Source organism: Lycium barbarum, chromosome 10, assembly GCF_019175385.1.
Source record: "Lycium barbarum isolate Lr01 chromosome 10, ASM1917538v2, whole genome shotgun sequence".
NCBI lineage: Eukaryota > Viridiplantae > Streptophyta > Magnoliopsida > Solanales > Solanaceae > Lycium > Lycium barbarum.
Genome location: NC_083346.1, coordinates 33,069,264 through 33,082,500, shown reverse-complemented (window position 1 = coordinate 33,082,500; position 13,237 = coordinate 33,069,264).

Genomic DNA, 13,237 nt, shown 5'->3' with positions numbered 1-13,237 from the left:
TAGAGTAATTGCTTATGCTTCGAGACAGCTGCGGAAACATAAGAAGAACTATCCAACTCATGACCTCGAATTAGCTGAGTCATTCACGCATTAAAAATGTGGAGACATCACTTGTATGGTGTGCATGTTGATATCTATACAGATCACAAGAGTCTTCAGTACATTTTCAAGCAGAAGATGTTAAATCTGCGGCAGAGGTGGTGGTTAGAATTGTTGAACGATTATGATGTGAGTATTTTATACCACCTCGGAAATGCCAATGTAGTAGCCGATGCGCTTAGTCGTCGATCAATGGGAAATTTATGCGAAGTTCCTCCGGAAAGGAAAGAATTAGTTCATGAGCTCCATCAACTAGCTAATTTTGGAGTACGTGTAATTGATTCGGGTAGTGCAGGGATTGGCAATAATGATCCCACAGTTTCGTCCCTGAATGTGGAAGTGAAAGAGCGTCTCCATTTAAAACATCGATGCCCTCAGTTGAGACAGTATAGAGACACACTTCATGAAAAAGAGAGGTCTCCTTTTAAAACATCGATGGATGAGATTCTTAGATACCAAGACAGGCTATGTATTCCGAATGTTGCAGAATTGCGCCGACGAAGTCTGGAAGAAGACCATTATTCTCGGTATTCTATTCACGCAGGTGCAACAAAGATGTATCAAATTAATATATTGGTGGGATGGCATGAAGAGAGACATAGCAGAATTTGTAGCCCAATGTCCAAATTGCCAACAAGTAAAGATCGAACATCAGAAGCCAGACGGGTTATTGCAAGCGATGGAAATTCCTACGTGGAAATGGGAAGTTATCAATATGGATTTTATTGTAGGATTACCCCGTCCCCGAGGAAAGTATGATTCTATATGGGTAATTATGGACAGATTAACAAAGGCATCTCATTTTCTTTCAGTCAGAACCACATACTCAGCAGAAGATTATGCGAGGTTGTATCTCAAAGAAAATGTGCGACTTCATGGTTGTATCTCAAAGAAAATGTGCGACTTCAGTTTAATGCCATGTTCTGGAAGTCCTTCCAAGGAGGTTTAGGTACCCAAGTGAAACTTAGCACGGCATTCCATCCGCAAACTGATGGGCAGGCCGAACGCACTATTCAGACCTTGGAGGATATGCTACAAGAATGTGTACTAGATTTTGGTGGTAGCTGGGATGACCATTTACCTCTGATCGAGTTCGCATACAACAATAGCTACCATTCCAGTATTCAAATGGCTCCGGATGAGGCTCTAAATGGAAGAAAGTGTAGATCCCCAATTGGATGGTTTGAAATAGGAGAAGCATAGCTAATAGGCCCTGAATTGGTTCAGCAAGCGGTAGAAAAAGTCAAAGTGATCCGAGATCGATTGCTGACAGCCCAAAGTCGCCAAAAATCTTACACGGACAACCGTCGGCGAGAATTGGAATTTCAGGTTGATGAGTGGGTGTTTTTTAAGGTATCGCCAATGAAAGGAGTGATGAGATTTGGTAAGAAAGGGAAATTGAGTCACCGCTACATTGGACCCTATAAAATTATCCGCAAGGTGGGTCATGTAGCCTATAAATTGGACTTGCCTTCAGAGCTTGAATAAGTTCATCCAGTCTTTTATGTATCAATGCTCTGCAACTGTATTGGAGATTCCATGAAAAATTTTCCAATATATGTCGTTCGGGTGAAAGAAAAGCTAGCATATGAAGAAGAGCCCATTGCCATACTAGACAGGCAAGTACGGAGACTTCTAAATAAGGAAGTAGCTTCAGTCAAAGTATTGTGGCGAAATAACAATCGAGAAGAAATGACTTGGGAAGCAGAAGAGAGTATGAAGTTCAAGTACCCGCATTTATTCCAACCCCCAAGAGAGGTTCAAGATGAAACGCCAATAATATAAGGTATGTATGCTTACTTTTCGTGCTTTTGGTCGTGTGTGGCCAATTTATAGTTTTATTGTGTTGTAGCCCTGTGAGGCAGAATTATTATGGGTTGTTGTGACAGGATGGTAGCGCCATATTACAGGGGAAACTCTAGCGAAATTTTTGTAGAATTCCCGAGTACTTAACATTCGAGGACGAATGTTCCAAAAGGGGGGGAAGAATGTTACACCTCGTAAATTTGGGTTGCTGAGTGGTGAATGGACTAACGTACGTTAAGGTGTACAAGATGTCCCTACAAGTAAGAAGGGATGCTTAATAATTCAAATTAATATTCCAAAGAAGTTAGAGGCAAGGGAGAAAAAATCGTCAAATAAAACTTCACTGCAGTCCTGCGAAAGGGGGTTCGACGACCGCTCTTCTTACCGTCGGACGGGCTGACGATTCCTCGATTGTGCCGTAGAATCGAGTTAGCGCGGAGCTTCGACGGATCAGATCGACGCTTTGTCGATTAGTTCGACGGACCGTCCTTCTCACCGTAGAATGAAAAGAATCGAAAGGTTGCTCACTGGAAATTTAACGACTTCGACGATCAGATCGACGCCCCGTCGATCCGATCGACGCTTCGTCGATCGTACCGTATATCTCGGTCGGGACTGATTTTAAGAATTAATAGAAGGACCCCTCCCTCATTTTATTTCATTTCATTCCACTTCTCCACACACCAAAGAAACATCTAGAACTTTCGCCATCATTCATCCACAAGGATTCAAGGGAAAACCAAGATCAACTACACCAAATCCATGAAAACAAGTGAATGAAACCTAGCAAAAGTTCATCTACACTAAGAAAACTCAAGGGAAGTGAGTTAGGGTTTTGGTGCAAGAAGAGAAGTTCCACTCAAACGTTGTTCATACATCATCCAAGGTGAGTTTTATGGTATTTACATGTTATTTAAGCTGTTGAAAAGTTTAAAAACCTCGATTGTAGAAGGAGGTAGAAAATGGGTCATAAATATGGGAATAGTGACATTGTTGGGTAAAGGTTTGGATTGAGTCATGATTATCGATATGTTGTGATTGTAAACATGTTATAAATGATATCTAGACCATGGAATAAGTATTATATATTTGAAAACGTGATAGTGAGCTATAACCATAATTGTGGAGAAATTGAAGGAATATGGTAAATTGTGGGAAATGTAGATGATTAATGATTGTTGTTGCGATATTGTGAATATTGTTATGAACGTTGGGGAGTTGATATAGAATGTGGGAAAAGTAGTAGAAACAAAGGAAATGCTGCCCAATTTTCCCTATAAATAGTAAAATGTTCTTATAGTCGATTAACTAATGTTAATGTGAATCCTCTTGAAGGTAGAAACGCGAGCATCGAAAGAGGACGATCAAGCGATAGAGTAGTTAAACGACAAAGGTATGTGAGGCTAGTCCTTTCTTTCTATGGCATGAATCTATAGTATGACTTTCCTTCCTCTTCATGAATTTTTTACATTTTGGAAAGACTATAACCCTAAGTTCATGAATAGCTATACGAGATAAGAGATATGTTATGAGCCCAATAATGATGATGAGTTAAAGTATAGAGATTCTAGAGTTCATGATATGATGTTCCTAAAATGTTAATGATGTCATTTATTGCTTACACTCACCTCATTTATTATTTCCTTCAAGGTGAGGCATAATGTTAATGAGTGCTCCATAATGAAATCGGTGGATCACGACCCTACGTCACCCCGATAAAGTATAGTTGTCCTTGAGTCCTTATGTATGCACTATGATGAGCATATATGATGATGATATAACACCGCGCCCATATGGTCGGGCAGTCACTGCTAAGGCGGGCAGCGTATACACCATGGCCAGATGGCATGGGCAGACACCACTAGTGGGCGGCATGAGATGATACCCCGGATGCGGGAGGCCTGGACGCAGGCTAATGATTATCACACTAATCCGATACGAACGGGCAGCTTATACATTTATGCATATATGATATGGTGATGATTATGAGTAAGCCAGCATGCATCATTTCCTTTATATTTGACAGTCCGATACAGATGTTCCTTATTGGTGCTTCCTTTATTTCATTGGCGTATCATTATTGTTTATGCCTCTCATACTCAGTACAATGTTCGTACTGACGTCCATTTTCTTTGGACGCTGTGATCATGCCTACAGGTAGACAGGGAGGCGATCTGGATTCGTAGGAGCTATTAGCTGATTTAAAGAGCACTCCATTTTCTGGAGGTGCCATTGATTATACTTTTGGTATATATGTATATGTATGTTGTGAGCACGACGGGGTCCTGTCCCGTCCATATGTCTAGTACTCTAGTAGAGGCTCGTAGATGCGCAGTGTGGGTAGTATGGTCTCATAAGTTCCTCATTGTATATATATGTATGTATGTTATTTTGATAGCCGAAAGGCTCATGTATATAAAGTAAATATGTTTCAAATGATAATAATTACCACGGTTATGAGCATAAGATGCATGAATAAGAGCAGATGAGTAGTAGAATGAGTGGTGCTCGGTGGTTAGCCCCGGGTACCCGTCACGACCACTAGTCGGGTCGTGACAACTTCCAAAGGTGCATATTACTTGGAAGTTGAAGGATGGTTTCACTTATCAAATGAGGTCGTTAATATATGATTCTAAGTTTAAAGTTGATGAGGAAAATTCACAAGCTATGGCATGGATCTCATTCCTTAATCTTTTTCTATATTTCTTTGTCAAAGAATCATTGTTTACTCTAGCATCCACTGTTGAGAAACCATTACAATTGGATATGGTTGGTATCATTAAAACAAGACCTAGTTGTACTGGGGTTAAAGTTTATTGACAGATTTGCCAAATCAGTCTGTATGGAAATAGAAGATGAGGAAACCAAGGAGATCAGCTTGATGAAGGTGAAGATTCAATATAACTTTCTTCCCAAGTCTATGTAAGCTTCAGGGTCACTCTTGTGATAAATGTTGTATATTGCATCTTGAGTTGTATAGATCAACTAATGAAGATGTGCCTAATGAGCCTGCTAAAGGAGGATCTAAGGATTCTGCTAAATGGAGATGATAAAGAAAATAATAAGGGCCATCAAAGAGGTCAGAAGAGGTTCTATGGAAGAAACTATCCAGTTCAGAAGTTTAACCCAATGGTGCTTCCTAGTGGTAAAATTGTGGATTACCCAGGGGTCAAACACAAGGATAAAAGAGGTAACAACAATGGTAATCACGGAGATTGTCACGACCCAAAATCACTAAGCGCGGACACCTACCATTCCTACCGCAGTAGGAGAACCCTTTTACCAATTCATATATTCAACCACAATAAAGTAACTAGAGCTAAATAAGTAAACGTCTGAATCATAAATAATCACAAGTGCGGAATATAAATACAGCCCCCAAGGTACTAGTCTGACTCGTACAAGAGCAACTAAGTAATGTCTAGAAAATACAAGTCTCAAATGCTAAACACATCTGTCTAAATGGAAGAAAATAAGATAGTGATAGTGAAGTCTCCGAGCAGCGACTCGTCACATGCTCACCCTCGATATTCGCAAGCCAGGCCTCGAAAGTAGAATTGGAACCTGTCTAAAACTCTACACCTCGAAAGAAGTGTAGCAAGGTAGCATCAGTACAAACAACACGTACTGAATAGGCATCATAGGCCGACAAGAGTTAGTTAACATATACAAAAAAAGAGACTGAAGAACAGACATGCTCACAATCAGGTATACTCACCACACAGTCTATGAATAACAATCAAGAACATAGGATCAATAACCGAATCATAGCCTATGGTGAAGCACCTAAACATAAGTCTTGCCAAGTTTTTCTACGATTCCCCAGAATAACCCTAAACACTAGCACATCCAATAGTGTTACTCCATAACCTCAAGTCTTAACCTAGTAGAAGTCTCTACTCCTTGAATCCATCAATTCCCAAATATAAAATAATCAGGCACACGGCGATCTCAAATCAATAACCAACTAAGAAGTCAATGTTCACAAGCACCATACAATACAATAAATAACCACAACAAAAAATTAGTATGTATGAGTGAATGAAATATGAATGCAATGCAATGATACACACACGCTTCAGGCGGACGATGTCTACGCTCCGACAGTCATGACCCATCGGGGACCCGCGAGTCCATGTACCTGCTGCGGCACACAGCCCGATCCAAGTTAGTGTTGCGGAACTTGAAACCCGATCCCAGTCAGTATTGCGGAACGTGCAACCCGATCCAATATATATATATATATATATATATATATATAAGTGTATATATAAGTGTATATATATGTGTGTGTGTATGTGTGTTGCGGCGCGCAACTCGATCCAAATATATGAGTATGAATGCATGCATGATATCAATGCCAACAAGATTATATCAATGAGAATCGTGCCACACATGGACACATATCCAAATATTAAGATCAATTTCAATTTCGTCCTCTTCACAAGTCAGTAACCAATAACTGAGAGATACGGGTTCACAACCATGAATAAGTCACTAAGTATTCATATCAGCGTATCATGAAAGATGAGAATTAGTACAATGCATAATGTCAATGAATGATGACAACATATCAAATCAATCATTCCACACAAGGACACATCTCTCGGTATCAATAACAAGTCAAGTTCTTTTGTCTATCCAAAATAATACCCATAAGTGAGGGATAGCTATATCTCAATCATGATAAGACGACTAAGCATCTAATGACAATATATGTATAAATCAGTGTATGCACAATATATCGCCAACGAGAATATAAGAAGCAATCGTGCCACACATGGACATATAACTCAATCACAATATCCATATCATAACTTTGCTTTCCTTTTCAACAACCTCAACGATGATAAATGCGCCCTCAAAATCATAAGGCAATCACTAAGAAACAACTTCAGAATCAATTAAGTGGCGACAAGCCAACAATCACAAGAAGCAACAACTCAATAGAACACAATAAGGCAACAAGCCATAGTCAATAACCATACCAACCTAAGAGTCCATCCTAACTTCATACTTGAAGGCGTAACATGCTGTCTCCAACAATCAATAACTCTACATATGCTTTACTAACCGAAGTCTAACCATAAGGCAAGCCGTAACCTACCAGGAATGACGAACAGGAGCCATAAGCCATCAAACCTTAGCCTTGCCCTTTCTTTATGCCTCCAAATACTCAAAGTCAAATCATATTCGAATTCTACATTAGAAATCAATAAGAATAATACCTATATTGCTATACTTCTAATTTAGGCCAAATCTAACTAGGGAAAATGGGGAAACGGAGCCACAATGGTAATTGGGAAATTCTAATGTGGAATAGGCAATTCATGTCTAGATTATCAAAACCCACTAGTCAATTACTAGATTAACTCAAGATTAAGCCAAATTCGAAATTAAAGTGAAACCCCCAATTTGGGTATAAAACCTAACTTTTTAATCCACAAATTAACCCTTAATAATGGAAAATGTAAGCTTCACAACAATTAATAAGTTAGAATATATGGTTATACTAGCCAATTTCATCAACAATTTCCACTTAGGAATTCTAAACCCATTTTAAGAACTTCTCATGGAAACCCACTTTTCCTCTTTGATTATAGCATGGATTAATAATTAATCAATGAGAGTAATGAATTCTAAGGCCAAGGATCTTACCTCTATGAAGAATCAGATCAAATGCTCTTAAAATCACCCCAAAATGCTTAAGAAATGATGTAATGAAGTGATAAGGGTTTTGGGGTTTTAACTAAGCTTTAAATAACAAATCTTCCCTGGCAACCGCTGCGGCGGTCATAGGACCTGCTACAGCGCGCACGCTATGGCGCACAGATGGCCCGCTATGGCGGCCATCACCTAAAATCATAAGGCTGCTATAGCGACACGCATGACCGCTATCGCGAGCCAGCCATGGCGGTTGGCTGACCGCTATGGCGGATAGTAACCAAAACACCCAATCTGCTATAGCTGTCGGTCCCTTCGCTATGGCGGGATCGCCACGACGGTTCTAGATCTGCTACAGCAGATACACCAGATACCAAAAATTTCTAGTTTTTGGCCAATCTCAACCCGATATCCAACTATCACCCAAGGCCCCACAGATACATAAGACACATGCCAACACACATAAAAACGCGCTGCAAATTCATTCGCGACCTCAAAATTTCCAACGGAGGTCTGTTTGATCAAGTCAACCCCCATGGCCTAAAGCCAAGTTTCTAACTCAAGTCCCAAAACGCTCTCAAGTGCATTGGTAATCGAACCGAACATACCATCAAGTCATAAATGACCATCCAGGCCTCTTCGAATCAATAAAATTTTGAAAAATGTTCGTTTACCCAAAGTCAATTTTGAGTCAAATGGTTTTCACTTAAACATTCAAGTTTCCAAAAGTCACACTAAAACTCATCTGATGACCTCGGGAACCAGTCAAAAGGACCATAACGACCGAATAGGTCATTATAGAGACAATAACAAGGAGTCTTGCTCCCAGTTAAGGTGCATAATCAGTTAGATGTTCTTGATAATGAGGAGGAAAATGAGAATAATCAGCAAAATACTGATAAAACTCAGACTGGAGGTAACAAAGAAAGTGAATAGCATAAGCAAATTGATGAAGGTGATAATGTAATTTCTAATGCTTCTATGAGCAAAGGAAAAGCTGAGGCAGAAAGTTCGTATACTAAACAGTGGGTGGAACAATCATGTTCTGAAAAAATAGATGAAGTGGTCAAGGATAATGAGGTTCCAAAATCCTAGGCTGATAGAGTGAAGGATGACCTAGAATAAGTAGATCCATCAAATCTGGGTCCAGGAAACTGCGGAGGAGCACCACTTGCTGAACGAACTGAGTGCCTAGAGAATTGTTGCCTCGGAGCACCCCTACGCTTATGATCAAACCCTGAAGAACTAACTCTCTTTATCCAACCCCTGTTATCGTGGCCCACATCCTGCCGCTAAGCTTGAGCGGCTACCAATTGAGTCAGTAGAAGAATGGCCTGTCTTATCTCTTGGCCCGAGGCATCTGGTGGAGGAACGGGGGGTGCTGGAGCTAAAATTGAGGCTTCCCTCTGATCCTCAAAAGTGGGCGAAGTATGGGAACACTGAGGTGGGACCTTATTCTGGGGTTCGCCTTCCTCCATATCTATAGGCGGCTCTCGTTCAAGCCCTTCTTCAACCACCATCTTGCCCTTCTAGGCTGCCGTAGCTTTTCCATTCATCAGCTTCGCTGAAATCATAGCACACTGTTAAGGAGGAGATAATCTTATAATACAGCTCTATCGCACGATCTCTTAAGATGAAAGATGGTCATTTTTCCTAAATGCCCTGTAGCCTCCTGTTTATTAGTGTGGCGCACAACACACCATAAACAAGACTCTACTAGACATGGCTCGTAGACACTTCCTAGGACTGAACTGCTCTGATACCACTTTTGTCACGACCCAACTAGGGGCTACGACGGGTACCCGGGGCTAACCACCGAGCACCGCTCATTCTATTACTCATCATAATCATTAAGCCTTCTTTTATCAATTTATACTCAAGACATAAGAAAATCATCTTTTCATTTGAGAACATAAAATATTTTTATATGCATAAGCCTCTCGGCCATCAAAATAATACATGCACATAGTAACAATCTTGTGAGACCATCTAACCCACACTGCGCATCTACGAGGCTCTACTGGAGTGCTAAACATAAAGACGGGACAAGACCCCGTCATGCCCAAAATACATATACATGAATATACACAAAAGAATAATCATAAGCACCTCCGGGACAAAGGAGTGCTTTCGAATCAGCTGACAGCTACTACGAATCTGGATCAAGCTCACCTCCCTATCTACCTGTGGGCATGAACACAGCGTCCAAAGAAACGGACGTCAGTACGAACATTGTACTAAGTATGAGAGGCATAAACAATGAAATAAGACAATGATATAGAAGACATATCAATATGGAGCATCTGTATCTAACTGTCAAGTACAACGGAAATAATGCATGTTGGCTTACTCATAATCATCATCATCTCATGTATGCATAATTGTATAAGTTGCTCGTCCATGTAGGTACGGTGTGAGAATGCATAAGCTGCCCGTCCATGTCGGATCGGTGTGATAGTTATAACATTAGCCTGCGTCCAGGCCTCCCGCGTCCGGGGTATCATCTCATGCCGCCCACTAGTGGTGCTGCCCGTGCCATATAGACACGGTGTAATCATCTATAAGTCGCCCGCCTTAGCGGTGCTGCCCGGCCTTACAGGCGCGGTGTAATGTCATCAACGTGTACTCATCATAATGCATGCACAATAACTCAAAGTTAATTATACTTTATCGAGGTGACATAAGGTCGTGAACCCCCGATTCCATTATGGACATTTATAAGTATTCTGCCTCACCTTGAAGGAAATAGTATATAAGGTGAGTATACACAACGAGTAACATCATCAACTTTATAGGAATATCATATCGTGAATGCTAGAATCTTTATACTTAACTCATCATCATCATTATTGAACTCATAATATATCTCTCATCTCATAAGGCTATTCATGAACATAGACTATTAGTTTTCCAGGATATAAAGGATTAATGGAGAAGGAGGAAAAATCATACCATAGGATTCATGCCATAGAAATAAAGGACTAGCCTCACATACCTTTTTCGTTTAACTAATCTATTGCTTGCTTGTTCTCCTTAATGCACACGTTCTACCTTCAAGAGAATTCGTATCGACATTAGCTAACAATTATAAGAACGGCTTACTAACGCTAGAGAAAATTGGACAGCATTTCCTTCGTTTATACTACTTTTCCCATATTCTATATCAACTCTCGAACGTTCATAACAACTTTCTCAATATGATAGACAACACTCATCATTCGTTTACAATATCCGTATTTCACACTCTGTCTTCAATTTCTCCACAATCATGGCCATGGTTCTTTGTTACATTTTTCTCACATAGGATACTTATTCCATGTTCTAAATGCCATTTATAACATTTTTATAATCACAAATTATCAATGATCATGGCTCAATTCAAACATTTACTCAACAATGCTACTATTCACACTTTCATGACCAATTTCGTACATCCTTCTATAATCCAAGTGTTTCAAATCTTCCATATCCTAAATAACATGTAAATGCCATAAAACTTACCTTAGATGTTGTAGGAACAAGCCTTGAGTGGTATTACTCTTCTTGCACCAAAACCCTAGTTTGCTTCTCTTGAAATTTCTTAGCTTGGATGAACTTTGATGAGTTTCATACACTTGATTCACTTGGATTCTTAATATTGATCTTTGATTTCCTTTGTTTTCTTGTAGATGAAGAGTTGAGAATATTCTAGAGGTTTCTAGAGAGAAGTATCGTGGAAATGAAATGAATTAATGAGCTTGGGTCTCCTTTTTAATGACTTAAAATCTGATCCGAAATGAACAGTAGTTGAAGTGTACAGTGGTCGTAAACCCAGTTTACGGTCCGTATTCCATTTTACGGTCCGTATTCTGTGGGCGTATTTAAGCATAACAGAACCAGAAAGGTAGGCTGAGGACATGGTGATTTACAAACTCAAATTACGGGCCGTATTTCAGTTTACGGTCCGTATTTCAAGTCATCTTTAACCATTCAAGCATTTGACAGAAAGTTGAAGGTTTGGAAGTTGAAATACGACATGGCAGTCTACGGCCCATAAACTACTTTACGGTCCGTATTTCATTTTACGATCAACTGGGCCAAAGTGCAAATCTGCAACTCTCCACATTTTCAGAACCTATAAATAGTCGTTGGGCTCATAACCTACCTCTTATTCCCATTACCTTTGAAATCTAAATTAGGGTCGTCAAACATCATTCCCTTCTTATTAGAACATCGTATAATAGTATTCTTCGTTAGTTTATTCACTGTACGAGATCGAAAATTTTCGAGGTGTAATAATCCGTCTGAATAGTTACTCTCAGTAGAATATCATCAAGTCCACTCATAAACCCTAATAAGGCTCGGTACACCAGTCGTACCTCAATTCTAAACTGAAACTCATCGAATCCACGAAGGTGATTTACTAGGAACCCATAAGTCCTCCTGGAAACATAAACATAGTCCATCAAACTCTAATCGAACAATTCTGACCCGGAGAGAATGCACAACCCCTGAATACCACCAATAGTCACCTGAACGGACTCCAAACTTTTTGAAACCAATCACAGTCCTATCACACATCTGTGGCAGCCAATTCCAATCTTTCCCTCATGTATACTCAATTTTGTCTGTCACCCTCAACTCCAAAAGCCGAGTTTTATCCAAGTTGTCAACTTAGTACCGAAGAACTATACCTCACAATTGCAATCTTCATGTTTCTCGGCCTTCACCTGATACACGAATCTGATAGAGCCCATGAATTCTAAATACATCAAAAATCCCCGTGCTTCTCATTAGCTTGCTCACAACTTTGAGAAACTCAATCAATACATTCTTAACTGTCGAATCTCCTACTACAACACCTCGATATGTCTATCACCATTCCGAAAGCATCAAATTTCACAATCTCTTGCACCAACCTCGTACAACTATTCCCAAGCCTTTAGTATTCTAAAAATGCTCACCCAAGCTATCCAGTTAGTAATACCCACAACAGAATACACTACTACGAAGACGGTCTCATCTTGAAAATATAACTCTAGCCTTCACAGTATAGGGATTTCCACAATTCCTTTCCTTTAAGCCACACTAACTCATCCATTGAAGAGTGTTACAAAATTGCCTAACTGCGTACCAGACAGCCACTTTCCATAAATTTAACATGTCGGTTACTTGAAATTTGCTTCCCACTAGTCGCTGATCACGAAACCTCACGGAACTTTGTCATATTACCTAGTCCTTTTCTGTAGACTTCCTTCTTTAAGCACACTCAACAATCACACCTCATCTGAAATAAGCAAGAACACACCACCACAATCTATACTGACCCATGTAATCCTGAAGATGTACCTTATTCTTACTGATTCTCGATCAATTATACCTTTTCTTTACTCTTCAATTCCTCAATTTCCATCAAATCACAATTACCGCCACCGTATAACCATCACTTGAACCCACTCAATAGCATACCACATAATTATAAGTCTTCCAAACTAGCCTACCATGTCACACACTCTACACCCAAGAGTTCCCTTACCTTGGTCAACTGTAAAACTGATTACTTTCTAGATGCAGTGTATCATAAATACAGTCCCACTAATGTCCTCATATATCTTCACCAAGATGCCCTTGCTTAATTTCCTTAACTCAATTTCTGAAATGTTCTCTACAACTAGAATTGATTCAAACC